Here is an 18,303-nt window from a genome sequence, read left to right on the forward strand (position 1 = left end):
TCGACTTACAAACTTTACAAATGATGACAACAACACGGTTTCTAGCATATTTTACAGTACAACATCTTGGATATGCAGTTTTATTTTTGACACAAACATGCGTACGCAAGATCCTGGTTAGATCCAACATGATGCAGCGGAAGCTTTAGAAATCACCTGAGAATAGACATGTTTAAAAAGGTCAACATAAAGTTGGTGAGATATAGGTTTAATGCCGGCTGCAATATATATATAGACCACAAGATTTCGTATATAATCAGTTTAATAAAAGTATTCTAAGTGGTTGAGCACTCGGTAACCATACTTAACATTTTCACGTCGCATATTCCCTTTAATATGAAATCTTACTACACCGTACCAAGTGTAGTTACAAAAACGAAGTACTGTGCAACCGTTGAATACTGGTCGTCCAGTCCGGTTGGGGTTGTCAGGCCCGATAGATCTATCAACAGGATTCGCGTTTACAATACCGCTGTAAATATTAGTTACCAAGCTACAGGGAAGTATGCCAGTGGTACAACTCAACGTAGAACATATTTTTCAGTTACTTGTGTCCATATCGTAAAACATAAAATACATGTATTCTCATCCCGAAATATTTAGAGTTTAAAAGTGGGACTATATACTCACACTTGTCTTGATGATATAAATAATTTGACTCGGTCTTCCGGTTGATATCACGAACCTATCCATATATAATATATCAATATGTTTTCATTTTAAAACAAACGTTATATATATATACTTGTTATACTTTTAATACTTTGAATATTTCCTTAGTCCGAAGTTAGCAGTCCGAGGTTAGCAATTCAATTTTAATGGTTCATTTTTAGATGTTTAATATACCCGAAATGAGTAAATACAATCCCCAACGAAATAAATAAAACTCCCGTAAAACCCCATCATAAATGTATTGGTCGAGATTAATCTTGACCCATGGTACCGGTGTTGTCAAATGACGTGTTGCGTACAATCATGGGATCTTATGATTAATCTTCTCGTGTTGCTTACGGGTGATCCTGAACCATATGAAATTGAATTATGAGTACATATATATAAAATATCATGTTATCTTAGAAGTATGTGATTTTATGTAAATTTTTCCAATGAATCCCGAAGTCATTTAAGCCTTGGATAACCAATTTTGTTTCGGTCATAGTTTCTTCGTTACAAGTCCGTTTTCGTTGATTCAACTTGCCATCTCCTTGGATCGAGTCCCTCTTTAAGACTATGAACTGTAAATACCTTAGTTTGTATTCAAAATCACACGGCATAGGTCAAACTTTAGTGAAACTTATGAAGTTAATCATTTTCGTTACAACAAAATCATTTAATGACCATTTTTCTAAAAATACTTATACTTTGAAAAACCAAGTTTTACCTTGTTAAATTAGCATATACATAAGTTATATTACAGGTCTTGAAGTATTTTAAAAGTTAAGTTAGAAGGATCTATTTAGTTTGCAAACAAGTTTGAAAACATTCAAACTATGTTCTTGTTGTTAAACTTGTATACCACAAAATATGATAGCTATATATATATGAATCGAATAAGGTTATGAACATATATTCTACCTCAAGTTCCTTGGATGAAGTTGCTGTAAAAGAGAAGTAAGAAGCTAGAATCAAAAGGGTGATAGAAGTGGATGAAAGATTGGTAGTAAGTTGGTGTTCTTGGAGGGTTTTCTTGAAGTGTTTTTGTATGGTTTTCTTATGGTGTTTTAGTATGGTTTTTGAAGCTAGATCTTCTTGGTAAGTTACTGAATTGTTATGGAGTTCTTAGGGCTTTCAAGTAAAAGAGTTAGAGAGTGATTTAGAAGTGAGAATGGTGATCAAAAATTGGTTATGGGGATGGCATATAAAACGTGGCCAAGGGGGGGGGACAAAACAAAATTCAAGCTTGTATTTTTGTATAATTATTGAAGTTAAATGTCAAAAAGAAGTTCCCTCTTGATGAGGGCAAGTATAGGAGCTGATTAGGTGGTGATTTGATGTGTATATACGAATAGTAAATACGTATAGAAGCTAGGTATGATACGAGTACAAATACTCTAAATATACGTATAGAAATTTTGTGAAAAATGGAATGAGGATTCAAATATAGCTATCTTTTGTGAATACACTTATATAATTTTATGTATTTAAGTTCTTAAAAGTGATTAAATACATTACTTATACAATATTTGTATAAACATTATAGTCTTAAGTATTTAAGTCAAATAACGTTACGTATTGTTATCGTTTTGAAAACTTAAGTTAGTAGTTTCAAAATACACATATAACTTGTTGTTATTAATACAAAATGAGATATTAAAACATTCATTAATCATGTTAAATATGTATATATACATATATATACACAAACGTATAATTATCATATATTGTATAGTTCGTGATATCATCGGTCAAACTAGACGGTCAAACGTTGTGTAAAACTCTTTTCGGAAATATAAGTCTCGACAATTTGGATTGCTTATCATGTTGGTAAGGTTTAATTTATGTAAATATTAATCTTATAAGTATAGTATGATCGAAAAAATGCGGGTCGTTACAACACACGACCATTACATAATGGTTTACAATACAAATATGTTACAACAAAATAAGTTTCTTGAATGCAGTTTTTACACAATATCATACAAGCAAGGACTCCAAATCTCGTCCTTATTTAAGTATGCGACAGCAGAAGCTCTTAATAATCACCTGAGAATAAACATGCTTAAAACGTCAACAAAAATGTTGGTGAGTTATAGGTTTAACCTATATATATCAAATCGTAACAATAGACCACAAGATTTCATATTTCAATACACATCCCATACATAGAGATAAAAATCATTCATATGGTGAACACCTGGTAACCGACAATAACAAGATGCATATATAAGAATATCCCCATCATTCCGGGACACCCTTCGGATATGATATAAATTTCGAAGTACTAAAGCATCCGGTACTTTGGATGGGGTTTGTTAGGCCCAATAGATCTATCTTTAGGATTCGCGTCAATTAGGGTGTCTGTTCCCTAATTCTTAGATTACCAGACTTAATAAAAAAGGGCATATTCGATTTCGATAATTCAACCATAGAATGTAGTTTCACGTACTTGTGTCTATTTTGTAAATCATTTATAAAACCTGCATGTATTCTCATCCCAAAAATATTAGATTTTAAAAGTGGGACTATAACTCACTTTCACAGATTTTTACTTCGTCGGGAAGTAAGACTTGGCCACTGTTGATTCACGAACCTATAACAATATATACATATATATTAAAGTATGTTCAAAATATATTTACAACACTTTTAATATATTTTGATGTTTTAAGTTTATTAAGTCAGCTGTCCTCGTTAGTAACCTACAACTAGTTGTCCACAGTTAGATGTACAGAAATAAATCGATAAATATTATCTTGAATCAATCCACGACCCAGTGTATACGTATCTCAGTATTGATCACAACTCAAACTATATATATTTTGGAATCAACCTCAACCCTGTATAGCTAACTCCAACATTCACATATAGAGTGTCTATGGTTGTTCCGAAATATATATAGATGTGTCGACATGATAGGTCGAAACATTGTATACGTGTCTATGGTATCTCAAGATTACATAATATACAATACAAGTTGATTAAGTTATGGTTGGAATAGATTTGTTACCAATTTTCACGTAGCTAAAATGAGAAAAATTATCCAATCTTGTTTTACCCATAACTTCTTCATTTTAAATCCGTTTTGAGTGAATCAAATTGCTATGGTTTCATATTGAACTCTATTTTATGAATCTAAACAGAAAAAGTATAGGTTTATAGTCGGAAAAATAAGTTACAAGTCGTTTTTGTAAAGGTAGTCATTTCAGTCGAAAGAACGACGTCTAGATGACCATTTTAGAAAACATACTTCCACTTTGAGTTTAACCATAATTTTTGGATATAGTTTCATGTTCATAATAAAAATCATTTTCTCAGAATAACAACTTTTAAATCAAAGTTTATCATAGTTTTTAATTAACTAACCCAAAACAGCCCGCGGTGTTACTACGACGGCGTAAATCCGGTTTTACGGTGTTTTTCGTGTTTCCAGGTTTTAAATCATTAAGTTAGCATATCATATAGATATAGAACATGTGTTTAGTTGATTTTAAAAGTCAAGTTAGAAGGATTAACTTTTGTTTGCGAACAAGTTTAGAATTAACTAAACTATGTTCTAGTGATTACAAGTTTAAACCTTCGAATAAGATAGCTTTATATGTATGAATCGAATGATGTTATGAACATCATTACTACCTTAATTTCCTTGGATAAACCTACTGGAAAAGAGAAAAATGGATCTAGCTTCAATGGATCCTTGGATGGCTCGAAGTTCTTGAAGCAGAATCATGACACGAAAACAAGTTCAAGTAAGATCATCACTTGAAATAAGATTGTTATAGTTATAGAAATTGAACCAAAGTTTGAATATGATTATTACCTTGTATTAGAATGATAACCTACTGTAAGAAACAAAGATTTCTTGAGGTTGGATGATCACCTTACAAGATTGGAAGTGAGCTAGCAAACTTGAAAGTATTCTTGATTTTATGAAACTAGAACTTTTGGAATTTATGAAGAACACTTAGAACTTGAAGATAGAACTTGAGAGAGATCAATTAGATGAAGAAAATTGAAGAATTAAAGTGTTTGTAGGTGTTTTTGGTCGTTGGTGTATGGATTAGATATAAAGGATATGTAATTTTGTTTTCATGTAAATAAGTCATGAATGATTACTCATATTTTTGTAATTTTATGAGATATTTCATGCTAGTTGCCAAATGATGGTTCCCACATGTGTTAGGTGACTCACATGGGCTGCTAAGAGCTGATCATTGGAGTGTATATACCAATAGTACATACATCTAAAAGCTGTGTATTGTACGAGTACGAATACGGGTGCATACGAGTAGAATTGTTGATGAAACTGAACGAGGATGTAATTGTAAGCATTTTTGTTAAGTAGAAGTATTTTGATAAGTGTATTGAAGTCTTTCAAAAGTGTATAAATACATATTAAAACACTACATGTATATACATTTTAACTGAGTCGTTAAGTCATCGTTAGTCGTTACATGTAAGTGTTGTTTTGAAACCTTTAGGTTAACGATCTTGTTAAATGTTGTTAACCCAATGTTTATAATATCAAATGAGATTTTAAATTATTATATTATCATGATATTATCATGTATGAATATCTCTTAATATGATATATATACATTAAATGTCTTTACAACGATAATCGTTACATATATGTCTCGTTTAAAAATCATTAAGTTAGTAGTCTTGTTTTTACATATGTAGTTCATTGTTAATATACTTTATGATATGTTTTCTTATCATAGTATCATGTTAACTATATATATATATCCATATATATGTCATCATATAGTTTTTACAAGTTTTAACGTTCGTGAATCACCGATCAACTTGGGTGGTCAATTGTCTATATGAAACATATTTCAATTAATCAAGTCTTAACAAGTTTGATTGCTTAACATGTTGGAAACATTTAATCATGTAAATATCAATCTCAATTAATATATATAAACATGGAAAAGTTCGGGTCACTACAGTACCTACTCGTTAAAATAAATTTCGTCCCGAAATTTTAAGCTGTTGAAGGTGTTGACGAATCTTCTGGAAATAGATGCGGGTATTTCTTCTTCATCTGATCTTCACGCTCCCAGGTGAACTCGGGTCCTCTACGAGCATTCCATCGAACCTTAACAATTGGTATCTTGTTTTGCTTTAGTCTTTTAACCTCACGATCCATTATTTCGACGGGTTCTTCGATGAATTGAAGTTTTTCGTTGATTTGGATTTCATCTAACGGAATAGTGAGATCTTCTTTAGCAAAACATTTCTTTAAATTCGAGACGTGGAAAGTGTTATGTACAGCCGCGAGTTGTTGAGGTAACTCTAGTCGGTAAGCTACTGGTCCGACACGATCAATAATCTTGAATGGTCCAATATACCTTGGATTTAATTTCCCTCGTTTACCAAATCGAACAACGCCTTTCCAAGGTGCAACTTTAAGCATGACCATCTCTCCAATTTCAAATTCTATATCTTTTCTTTTAATGTCAGCGTAGCTCTTTTGTCGACTTTGGGCGGTTTTCAACCGTTGTTGAATTTGGATGATCTTCTCGGTAGTTTCTTGTATAATCTCCGGACCCGTAATCTGTCTATCCCCCACCTCACTCCAACAAATCGGAGACCTGCACTTTCTACCATAAAGTGCTTCAAACGGCGCCATCTCAATGCTTGAATGGTAGCTGTTGTTGTAGGAAAATTCTGCTAACGGTAGATGTCGATCCCAACTGTTTCCGAAATCAATAACACATGCTCGTAGCATGTCTTCAAGCGTTTGTATCGTCCTTTCGCTCTGCCCATCAGTTTGTGGATGATAGGCAGTACTCATGTCTAGACGAGTTCCTAATGCTTGCTGTAATGTCTGCCAGAATCTTGAAATAAATCTGCCATCCCTATCAGAGATAATAGAGATTGGTATTCCATGTCTGGAGACGACTTCCTTCAAATACAGTCGTGCTAACTTCTCCATCTTGTCATCTTCTCTTATTGGTAGGAAGTGTGCTGATTTGGTGAGACGATCAACTATTACCCAAATAGTATCAAAACCACTTGCAGTCCTTGGCAATTTAGTGATGAAATCCATGGTAATGTTTTCCCATTTCCATTCCGGGATTTCGGGTTGTTGAAGTAGACCTGATGGTTTCTGATGCTCAGCTTTGACCTTAGAACACGTCAAACATTCTCCTACGTATTTAGCAACATCGGCTTTCATACCCGGCCACCAAAAATGTTTCTTGAGATCCTTGTACATCTTCCCCGTTCCAGGATGTATTGAGTATCTGGTTTTATGAGCTTCTCTAAGTACCATTTCTCTCATATCTCCAAATTTTGGTACCCAAATCCTTTCAGCCCTATACCGGGTTCCGTCTTCCCGAATATTAAGATGCTTCTCCGATCCTTTGGGTATTTCATCCTTTAAATTTCCCTCTTTTAAAACTCCTTGTTGCGCCTCCTTTATTTGAGTAGTAATGTTATTATGAATCATTATATTCATAGATTTTACTCGAATGGGTTCTCTATCCTTCCTGCTCAAGGCATCGGCTACCACATTTGCCTTCCCCGGGTGGTAACGAATCTCAAAATCGTAATCATTCAATAATTCAATCCACCTACGCTGCCTCATATTCAGTTGTTTCTGATTAAATATGTGTTGAAGACTTTTGTGGTCGGTATATATAATACTTTTGACCCCATATAAGTAGTGCCTCCAAGTCTTTAATGCAAAAACAACCGCGCCTAATTCCAAATCATGCGTCGTATAATTTTGTTCGTGAATCTTCAATTGTCTAGACGCATAAGCAATCACCTTCGTTCGTTGCATTAATACACAACCGAGACCTTGCTTTGATGCGTCACAATAAATCACAAAATCATCATTCCCTTCAGGCAATGACAATATAGGTGCCGTAGTTAGCTTTTTCTTCAATAACTGAAACGCTTTCTCTTGTTCATCATTCCATTCAAATTTCTTCCCTTTATGCGTTAATGCAGTCAAGGGTTTTGCTATTCTGGAAAAGTCTTGGATGAACCTTCTGTAGTAACCAGCTAGTCCTAAAAACTGGCGTATGTGTTTCGGAGTTTTCGGGGTTTCCCACTTTTCAACAGTTTCTATCTTTGCCGGATCCACCTTAATACCTTCTTTGTTCACTATGTGACCGAGGAATTGAACTTCTTCCAACCAAAATGCACACTTTGAAAACTTAGCGTACAATTATTCCTTCCTCAATACTTCTAACACCTTTCTCAAATGTTCACCGTGTTCTTGGTCATTCTTTGAGTAAATAAGTATGTCATCAATGAAAACAATGACAAACTTGTCAAGGTATGGTCCACACACTCGGTTCATAAGGTCCATGAACACAGCTGGTGCATTAGTTAAACCAAACGGCATGACCATAAACTCGTAATGACCGTAACGTGTTCTGAAAGCAGTCTTTGGAATATCATCTTCTTTCACCCGCATTTGATGATACCCGGAACGTAAGTCAATCTTTGAATAAACAGACGAGCCTTGTAGTTGATCAAATAAGTCGTCGATTCTCGGTAGTGGGTAGCGGTTCTTGATGGTAAGTTTGTTCAACTCTCGGTAGTCGATACACAACCTGAATGTACCATCTTTCTTCTTGACAAACAAAACAGGAGCTCCCCAAGGTGATGTGCTTGGTCGAATGAAACCACGCTCTAAAAGTTCTTGTAATTGGCTTTGCAGTTCTTTCATCTCGCTGGGTGCGAGTCTGTAAGGAGCACGAGCTATTGGTGCAGCTCCTGGTACAAGATCTATTTGAAATTCAACGGATCGATGTGGGGGTAATCCCGGTAATTCTTTCGGAAATACATCGGGAAATTCTTTTGCAATGGGAACATCATTGATGCTCTTTTCTTCAGTTTGTACTTTCTCGACGTGTGCTAGAACAGCATAGCAACCTTTTCTTATTAGTTTTTGTGCCTTCAAATTACTAATAAGATGTAGCTTCGTGTTGCCCTTTTCTCCGTACACCATTAAGGGTTTTCCTTTTTCTCGTATAATGCGAATTGCATTTTTGTAACAAAGGATCTCCGCTTTCACTTCTTTCAACCAGTCCATACCGATTATCACATCAAAACTCCCTAACTCTACTGGTATCAAATCAATCTTAAATGTTTCGCTAACCAGTTTAATTTCTCGATTCCGACATATATTATCTGCTGAAATTAATTTACCATTTGCTAATTCGAGTAAAAATTTACTATCCAAAGGCGTCAATGGACAACTTAATTTAGCACAAAAATCTCTACTCATATAGCTTCTATCCGCACCCGAATCAAATAAAACGTAAGCAGATTTATTGTCAATAAGAAACGTACCCGTAACAAGCTCCGGGTCTTCCTGTGCCTCTACCGCATTAATATTGAAAACTCTTCCACGGCCTTGTCCATTCGTGTTCTCCTGGTTCGGGCAATTTCTAATAATGTGGCCTGGTTTTCCACATTTATAACAAACTACATTGGCATAAATTGCTCCGACACTACTTGCTCCGCCATTACTCGTTCCGACACCATTTGTTCCTTTCGTTCTATTAACCCCTGGTCCGTAGACCTCACACTTCGCCGCGCTATGACCATTTCTTTTACACTTGTTGCAAAATTTGGTGCAGAACCCCGAGTGATTCTTTTCACACCTTTGGCATAGTTGCTTCTGATTGTTGTTGTTGTTGTTGTTGCGGTTATTATTGTTGTTGGGATGATTGTTGTAGTTGCTGTTGTTGTTGTTGTTGTTGTTGTTGTTGGGCCGTTTGTTGTAGTTGCGATTGATGTTGCGATTGTTGGGATAATTGTTGCGATTATTGTTGTAATTACTGTTGTTGTTGTATTGGTGATTCTTATCACCGTTTTCCTCCCACTTTCTTTTGACTTGCTTCACATTGGCCTCTTCAGCAGTCTGTTCTTTAATTCTTTCTTCAATCTGGTTCACTAGTTTGTGAGCCATTCTACATGCCTGTTGTATGGAGGCGGGCTCGTGTGAACTTATATCTTCTTGGATTCTTTCCGGTAATCCTTTCACAAACGCGTCGATCTTCTCTTCCTCATCTTCGAATGCTCCCGGACACAATAGGCACAATTCTGTGAATCGTCTTTCGTACGTGGTAATATCAAATCCTTGGGTTCGTAACCCTCTAAGTTCTGTCTTGAGCTTATTGACCTCGGTTCTGGGACGGTACTTCTCGTTCATCAAGTGCTTGAATGCTGACCACGGTAGTGCGTACGCATCATCTTGTCCCACTTGCTCTAGATAGGTATTCCACCATGTTAACGCAGAACCTGTGAAGGTATGCGTAGCGTACTTCACTTTGTCCTCTTCAGTACACTTACTTATGGCAAACACCGATTCAACCTTCTCGGTCCACCGTTTCAATCCGATCGGTCCTTCGGTTCCATCAAATTCCAAAGGTTTGCAGGCAGTGAATTCTTTGTAGGTGCATCCTACACGATTTCCTGTACTGCTAGATCCAAGGTTATTGTTGGTATGTAGCGCAGCCTGTACTGCGGCTATGTTTGAAGCTAGAAAAGTACGGAATTCCTCTTCATTCATATTCACGGTGTGTCGAGTAGTCGGTGCCATTTCCTTCAAAATAGTTAAATGGAACAAGTTAATCATACAGAATATTAAGAGTAGTTAATAGTATTTCGTAGCATAATATGAACTCATTTATAAAAGCTTTTTCTTCATATTAGCGTTTTATAAGTTTAAATTCGGGTAGTACCTACCCGTTAAGTTCATACTTAGTAGCTAATATACAATTCAACTACTACAATTCTATATGAAAAACTGATTGTAATAATATTTCGCGTTCAAACTTTTATACAATATTTTACAAACTTACAATACCGCTTATTTTACATAAAGCATGAAATATAGCACACAATAACTTTGATACAAGATAGTTGTAAAGACAATTTTAGCTAGTACACAAGTCGTTCGGCAAAGGCAATAAAGACACGTAATTCATACGTCCAGAAACAAGTCATGCATTCTGGTTTTACTAGGACTACTTCCCATCCTTGGTCTTGTGCAACATAACCGTTATGGCCGTTGATAAGACAGCGTGTTGTAACGTCATCAAAGGGACGAGGGTTACGTAATGTCCAACAGTCCCGTAATAATCTAAAAACCTCATTTCTTACCCCAATTACCGACTCCGTCACTTGTGGAAACGTTTTGTTTAATAGTTGTAGTCCGATGTTCTTGTTCTCACTTTGGTGAGAAGCGAACATTACTAATCCGTAAGCATAACATGCTTCTTTATGTTGCATGTTAGCCGCTTTTTCTAAATCACGAAGTCCAATATTCGGATATATTGAGTCAAAATAATTTCTTAACCCGTTGCGTAAAATAGCATTTGGGTTCCCCGCAATATATGCGTCAAAGTAAACACATCGTAACTTATGGGTTTCCCAATGTGATATCCCCCATCTTTCAAACGAAAGTCTCTTATAAACCAAGACATTCTTGGAACGTTCTTCGAATGTCTTACAAACTGATCTCGCCTTAAATAGTTGTGCCGAAGAATTCTGGCCGACTCTAGACAAGATTTCATCAATCATGTCTCCGGGTAGGTCTCTTAAAATATTGGGTTGTCTATCCATTTTGTGTTTTTAAACTGTAAAATAGACAAGAGTTAGATTCATAAAAAAAATACTTATTAATACAAGCAATTTTTACATATATCATAAAGCATAAGAACACTATATTCCATATATTACACCACACGAATACAACTATCTTATTCCGACTCGCTCGTTTCTTCTTCTTCGGTTTTGGTTCGTTTTGCCAAGTTTCTAGGGATATATGATGTTCCCCTAATACGAGCCGTCGTTGTCCACATTGGTTTAGAAAAACCTGGTGGTTTAGAGGTTCCCGGGTCATTGTTACAACTTAAGGACTTCGGGGGTTGACGATACATATAAAGTTCATCGGGGTTGGAATTAGATTTCTCTATTTTTATGCCCTTTCCCTTATTATTTTCTTTTGCCTTTTTAAATTCAGTTGGGGTAATTTCTATAACATCATCGGAATTCTCGTCGAAATCCGATTCATCGGAGAATTGGTAATCCTCCCAATATTTTGCTTCCTTGGCGGAAACACCATTGACCATAATTAACTTTGGTCGGTTGGTTGAGGATTTTCTTTTACTTAACCGTTTTATTATTTCCCCCACCGGTTCTATTTCTTCATCCGGTTCCAATTCTTCTTCCGGTTCCGATTCTTCTTCCGGTTCCGACTCTTCTTCCGGTTCCTCTTCGGGAACTTGTGAATCAGTCCACAAATCATTCCAATTTACATTTGACTCTTCATTATTATTAGGTGAGTCAATGGGACTTGTTCTAGAGGTAGACATCTATCACATAATATCAAACACGTTAAGAGATTAATATATCACATAATATTCATATGTTAAAAATATATAGTTTCCAACAAAAATGTTAAGCAATCATTTTTAAAGAAAATACGGTCGAAGTCCAGACTCACTAATGCATCCTAACAAACTCGATAAGACACACTAATGCAAATTTTCTGGTTCTCTAAGACTAACGCTCTGATACCAACTGAAATGTCCCGTTCTTATTGATTAAAAACGTTCCATCTTAATTGATTTCGTTGCGAGGTTTTGACCTCTATATGAGACGTTTTTCAAAGACTGCATTCATTTTAAAACAAATCATAACCTTTATTTCATCAATAAAGGTTTAAAAAACTTTACGTAGATTATCAAATAATGATAATCTAAAATATCCTGTTTACACACGACCATTACATAATGGTTTACAATACAAATATGTTACAACAAAATAAGTTTCTTGAATGCAGTTTTTACACAATATCATACAAGCAAGGACTCCAAATCTCGTCCTTATTTAAGTATGCGACAGCGGAAGCTCTTAATAATCACCTGAGAATAAACATGCTTAAAACGTCAACAAAAATGTTGGTGAGTTATAGGTTTAACCTATATATATCAAATCGTAACAATAGACCACAAGATTTCATATTTCAATACACATCCCATACATAGAGATAAAAATCATTCATATGGTGAACACCTGGTAACCGACAATAACAAGATGCATATATAAGAATATCCCCATCATTCCGGGACACCCTTCGGATATGATATAAATTTCGAAGTACTAAAGCATCCGGTACTTTGGATGGGGTTTGTTAGGCCCAATAGATCTATCTTTAGGATTCGCGTCAATTAGGGTGTCTGTTCCCTAATTCTTAGATTACCAGACTTAATAAAAAAGGGCATATTCGATTTCGATAATTCAACCATAGAATGTAGTTTCACGTACTTGTGTCTATTTTGTAAATCATTTATAAAACCTGCATGTATTCTCATCCCAAAAATATTAGATTTTAAAAGTGGGACTATAACTCACTTTCACAGATTTTTACTTCGTCGGGAAGTAAGACTTGGCCACTGTTGATTCACGAACCTATAACAATATATACATATATATTAAAGTATGTTCAAAATATATTTACAACACTTTTAATATATTTTGATGTTTTAAGTTTATTAAGTCAGCTGTCCTCGTTAGTAACCTACAACTAGTTGTCCACAGTTAGATGTACAGAAATAAATCGATAAATATTATCTTGAATCAATCCACGACCCAGTGTATACGTATCTCAGTATTGATCACAACTCAAACTATATATATTTTGGAATCAACCTCAACCCTGTATAGCTAACTCCAACATTCACATATAGAGTGTCTATGGTTGTTCCGAAATATATATAGATGTGTCGACATGATAGGTCGAAACATTGTATACGTGTCTATGGTATCTCAAGATTACATAATATACAATACAAGTTGATTAAGTTATGGTTGGAATAGATTTGTTACCAATTTTCACGTAGCTAAAATGAGAAAAATTATCCAATCTTGTTTTACCCATAACTTCTTCATTTTAAATCCATTTTGAGTGAATCAAATTGCTATGGTTTCATATTGAACTCTATTTTATGAATCTAAACAGAAAAAGTATAGGTTTATAGTCGGAAAAATATGTTACAAGTCGTTTTTGTAAAGGTAGTCATTTCAGTCGAAAGAACGACGTCTAGATGACCATTTTAGAAAACATACTTCCACTTTGAGTTTAACCATAATTTTTGGATATAGTTTCATGTTCATAATAAAAATCATTTTCTCAGAATAACAACTTTTAAATCAAAGTTTATCATAGTTTTTAATTAACTAACCCAAAACAGGCCGCGGTGTTACTACGACGGCGTAAATCCGGTTTTACGGTGTTTTTCGTGTTTCCAGGTTTTAAATCATTAAGTTAGCATATCATATAGATATAGAACATGTGTTTAGTTGATTTTAAAAGTCAAGTTAGAAGGATTAACTTTTGTTTGCGAACAAGTTTAGAATTAACTAAACTATGTTCTAGTGATTACAAGTTTAAACCTTCGAATAAGATAGCTTTATATGTATGAATCGAATGATGTTATGAACATCATTACTACCTTAATTTCCTTGGATAAACCTACTGGAAAAGAGAAAAATGGATCTAGCTTCAATGGATCCTTGGATGGCTCGAAGTTCTTGAAGCAGAATCATGACACGAAAACAAGTTCAAGTAAGATCATCACTTGAAATAAGATTGTTATAGTTATAGAAATTGAACCAAAGTTTGAATATGATTATTACCTTGTATTAGAATGATAACCTACTGTAAGAAACAAAGATTTCTTGAGGTTGGATGATCACCTTACAAGATTGGAAGTGAGCTAGCAAACTTGAAAGTATTCTTGATTTTATGAAACTAGAACTTTTGGAATTTATGAAGAACACTTAGAACTTGAAGATAGAACTTGAGAGAGATCAATTAGATGAAGAAAATTGAAGAATTAAAGTGTTTGTAGGTGTTTTTGGTCGTTGGTGTATGGATTAGATATAAAGGATATGTAATTTTGTTTTCATGTAAATAAGTCATGAATGATTACTCATATTTTTGTAATTTTATGAGATATTTCATGCTAGTTGCCAAATGATGGTTCCCACATGTGTTAGGTGACTCACATGGGCTGCTAAGAGCTGATCATTGGAGTGTATATACCAATAGTACATACATCTAAAAGCTGTGTATTGTACGAGTACGAATACGGGTGCATACGAGTAGAATTGTTGATGAAACTGAACGAGGATGTAATTGTAAGCATTTTTGTTAAGTAGAAGTATTTTGATAAGTGTATTGAAGTCTTTCAAAAGTGTATAAATACATATTAAAACACTACATGTATATACATTTTAACTGAGTCGTTAAGTCATCGTTAGTCGTTACATGTAAGTGTTGTTTTGAAACCTTTAGGTTAACGATCTTGTTAAATGTTGTTAACCCAATGTTTATAATATCAAATGAGATTTTAAATTATTATATTATCATGATATTATCATGTATGAATATCTCTTAATATGATATATATACATTAAATGTCTTTACAACGATAATCGTTACATATATGTCTCGTTTAAAAATCATTAAGTTAGTAGTCTTGTTTTTACATATGTAGTTCATTGTTAATATACTTTATGATATGTTTTCTTATCATAGTATCATGTTAAGTATATATATATATCCATATATATGTCATCATATAGTTTTTACAAGTTTTAACGTTCGTGAATCACCGATCAACTTGGGTGGTCAATTGTCTATATGAAACATATTTCAATTAATCAAGTCTTAACAAGTTTGATTGCTTAACATGTTGGAAACATTTAATCATGTAAATATCAATCTCAATTAATATATATAAACATGGAAAAGTTCGGGTCACTACAGAATTATCGAAATCGAATATGCCCCTTTTTATTAAGTCTGGTAATCTAAGAATTAGGTAACAGACACCCTAATTGACGTGAATCCTAAAATAGATCTATCGGGCCCAACAAGCCCCATCCAAAGTACCGGATGCTTTAGTACTTCGAAATTTATATCATGTCCGAAGGAGGATCCCGGAATGATGGGGATATTCTTATATATGCATCTTGTTAATGTCGGTTAACAGGTGTTCACCATATAAATGATTTTTATCTCTATATATGGGATGTATATTGAAATATGAAATCTTGTGGTCTATTGTTACGATTTGATATATATAGGTTAAACCTATAACTCACCAACATTTTTTGTTGACGTTTTAAGCATGTTTATTCTTAGGTGATTATTAAGAGCTTCCGCTGTTGCATACTTAAATAAGGACAAGATTTGGAGTCCATGCTTGTATGATATTGTGTAAAAACTGCATTCAAGAAACTTATTTCGTTGTAACATATTTGTATTGTAAACCATTATGTAATAGTCGTGTGTAAACAGGATATTTTAGATTATCATTATTTGATAATCTACGTAAAGCTTTTTAAACCTTTATTGATGTAATAAAGGTTATGGTTTGTTTTAAAATGAATGCAGTCTTTGAAAAACGTCTCATATAGAGGTCAAAACCTCGCAACGAAATCAATTAATATGGAACGTTTTTAATCAATAAGAACGGGACATTTCATAGGTCCCTTTAGAAGACGTGCTTTTGGATTGATTAGGATTGGGTAGCGTATCCCTAATCACCATGCTCGGTTTTGTTGGAAAATTAAAATAGTCGGGTCGTGTTTGCCCGTTCGGATATTTAAACTATGTATTAAATGATTTCAAAGTTTATTGAACTTATTATTTGTGTTAAAGATGTTTTCGAAAACATAGTTGGGACCTAAATATTAATGTATTAATGTAAAAAAATTACGGGCCGGTTTAAATACGGGTTGGGTTGTTTCATTTTTAATCAAACTTTAGTATTATTATTAGTTTTATTATTATACTTATAATTATAATTATTATATTATTATTATTATTATTCAAATATAGGTTTCCTTTACGGGATTAATTACGTTGCATATGTATGTGAAATATATGTCTCAATAAAAGGTTGTAATGTGGGCTTTTATGACAAAGAAATAGTAATTGTGATGAAAATTGAAAGATGTGGTGGGAGAATGAATGTTGTTCATTTATTCTGATCAAGTTAAGTACATCAATATGATTGTAAAAACAACGACAAGTTTCTTAAGCGGACTTCGTGGTTTCACGGGTCGTTAAACTAATTGATTTTAGCATTTACATTCAGTTAACACTTAAAACATAATCATTAAATTGTTTCGTTTAAAAAAACTCGTGATTCCACGATATATATATATATATATATATATATATATATATATATATATATATATATATATATATATATATATATATATATATATATATATATATATATATATATTAGTTTATACCCCTGCTTCACAAAAAAGTGTGTCAAATTTTTTTTCCAACCAATTTCACCACATATTTTTATATATTATTAATTAATATATTTTATACTCAACTATCAATAATATTTTATTATATCACTTATCTCAAATTTAACATTCAAATTTGTCACTATCCTTTACAAAACTTCACCTCTTGACTTTGTCACATCACAAAAATAAAAATAAAAATACATAACTAATCACTTGATTTTGACGTCATAGTCATGGTTAGAATTATTCTTGGGGTGATGATCTCTTGTAAGTTTAGTTTAGCACGTTTTTCCCGGTTCGTTTGTTGTTGGATGTTATCGCCTTGTCGGGCCATGCTCTTTGGATTCGTTGTGTAGCTCATTGGTCTTTCATAAAAAGGTTTTCGGGAATATTTTTTTTTCACAAAAAAGTAAAATAATATAATAAAGTAATTTAATTTGTCTAAGAGAAAATCTATTATAAACTCCTAACTTATATTATCGGTCTTTAGAATTTTTCTTTAAATTATAAATTGCCTCTATGTATATTTAGTTATCATTTTATAATGGGTAGTGATATTTCCAAACAAGTTTTTGATAAATCCACTTGAATGTACTAACATGCCCTTAAATAATAACCTACACAAGTTTTATGTTTGAAATTATTTGAGGTTATTTTGGGAAGTTAACATCAAATTGGTGTGGATCTATCAAATATCAATTTGGAATTATCATCTCCCTTTTATAATACCAAATCAAAACTTAAACAAATAAACATGACAACGGTACACAAAAACTCGAATGTATTTATCGAACTCTCTTTCTCGAAGAAAAAGACACTAATTTTAATGAATATTAAAATCGCCACTGGGTGACGAGAATGAATATTTTAATGAGTTTTGATTTGTTATATGGGTGACAAATAAAATAAGTAACATCAAAACATTACCAGACAGTTAAATGTACATTAAAAAGTAAAATCAGTGTTGGGAGAAAAAAAAACAAAACAAAAAAAGAAAAATGCTAAACGTAGTGTCGTTTAAGCATTAATTACAATGTTAATGTTTCAAATGTGAAACTATATATTTCTTTCTATAAATAAATTGATCAACTACGTTAAGTATGAAAACTACGTTATACTCCCCCCATCCAAAAAACAGTTCAGTTTGATTTTTTTTTGGATTTAAGATATATTAGTGATTTGTCTAATTTGCACTTTATTTAATGTAGTTTTAATAAGTAACTAATAAATTAATTGATATATTTAATGTTGAATTTTCAAAATTAAAAGAGACATAATTGAAACTTTAATGATATTTAATGATTATTTAGAGAAATCGACAAT

The sequence above is a fragment of the Rutidosis leptorrhynchoides genome, chromosome 11 (assembly GCF_046630445.1).
Source record: "Rutidosis leptorrhynchoides isolate AG116_Rl617_1_P2 chromosome 11, CSIRO_AGI_Rlap_v1, whole genome shotgun sequence".
In the NCBI taxonomy this organism is placed as follows: Eukaryota; Viridiplantae; Streptophyta; class Magnoliopsida; order Asterales; family Asteraceae; genus Rutidosis; species Rutidosis leptorrhynchoides.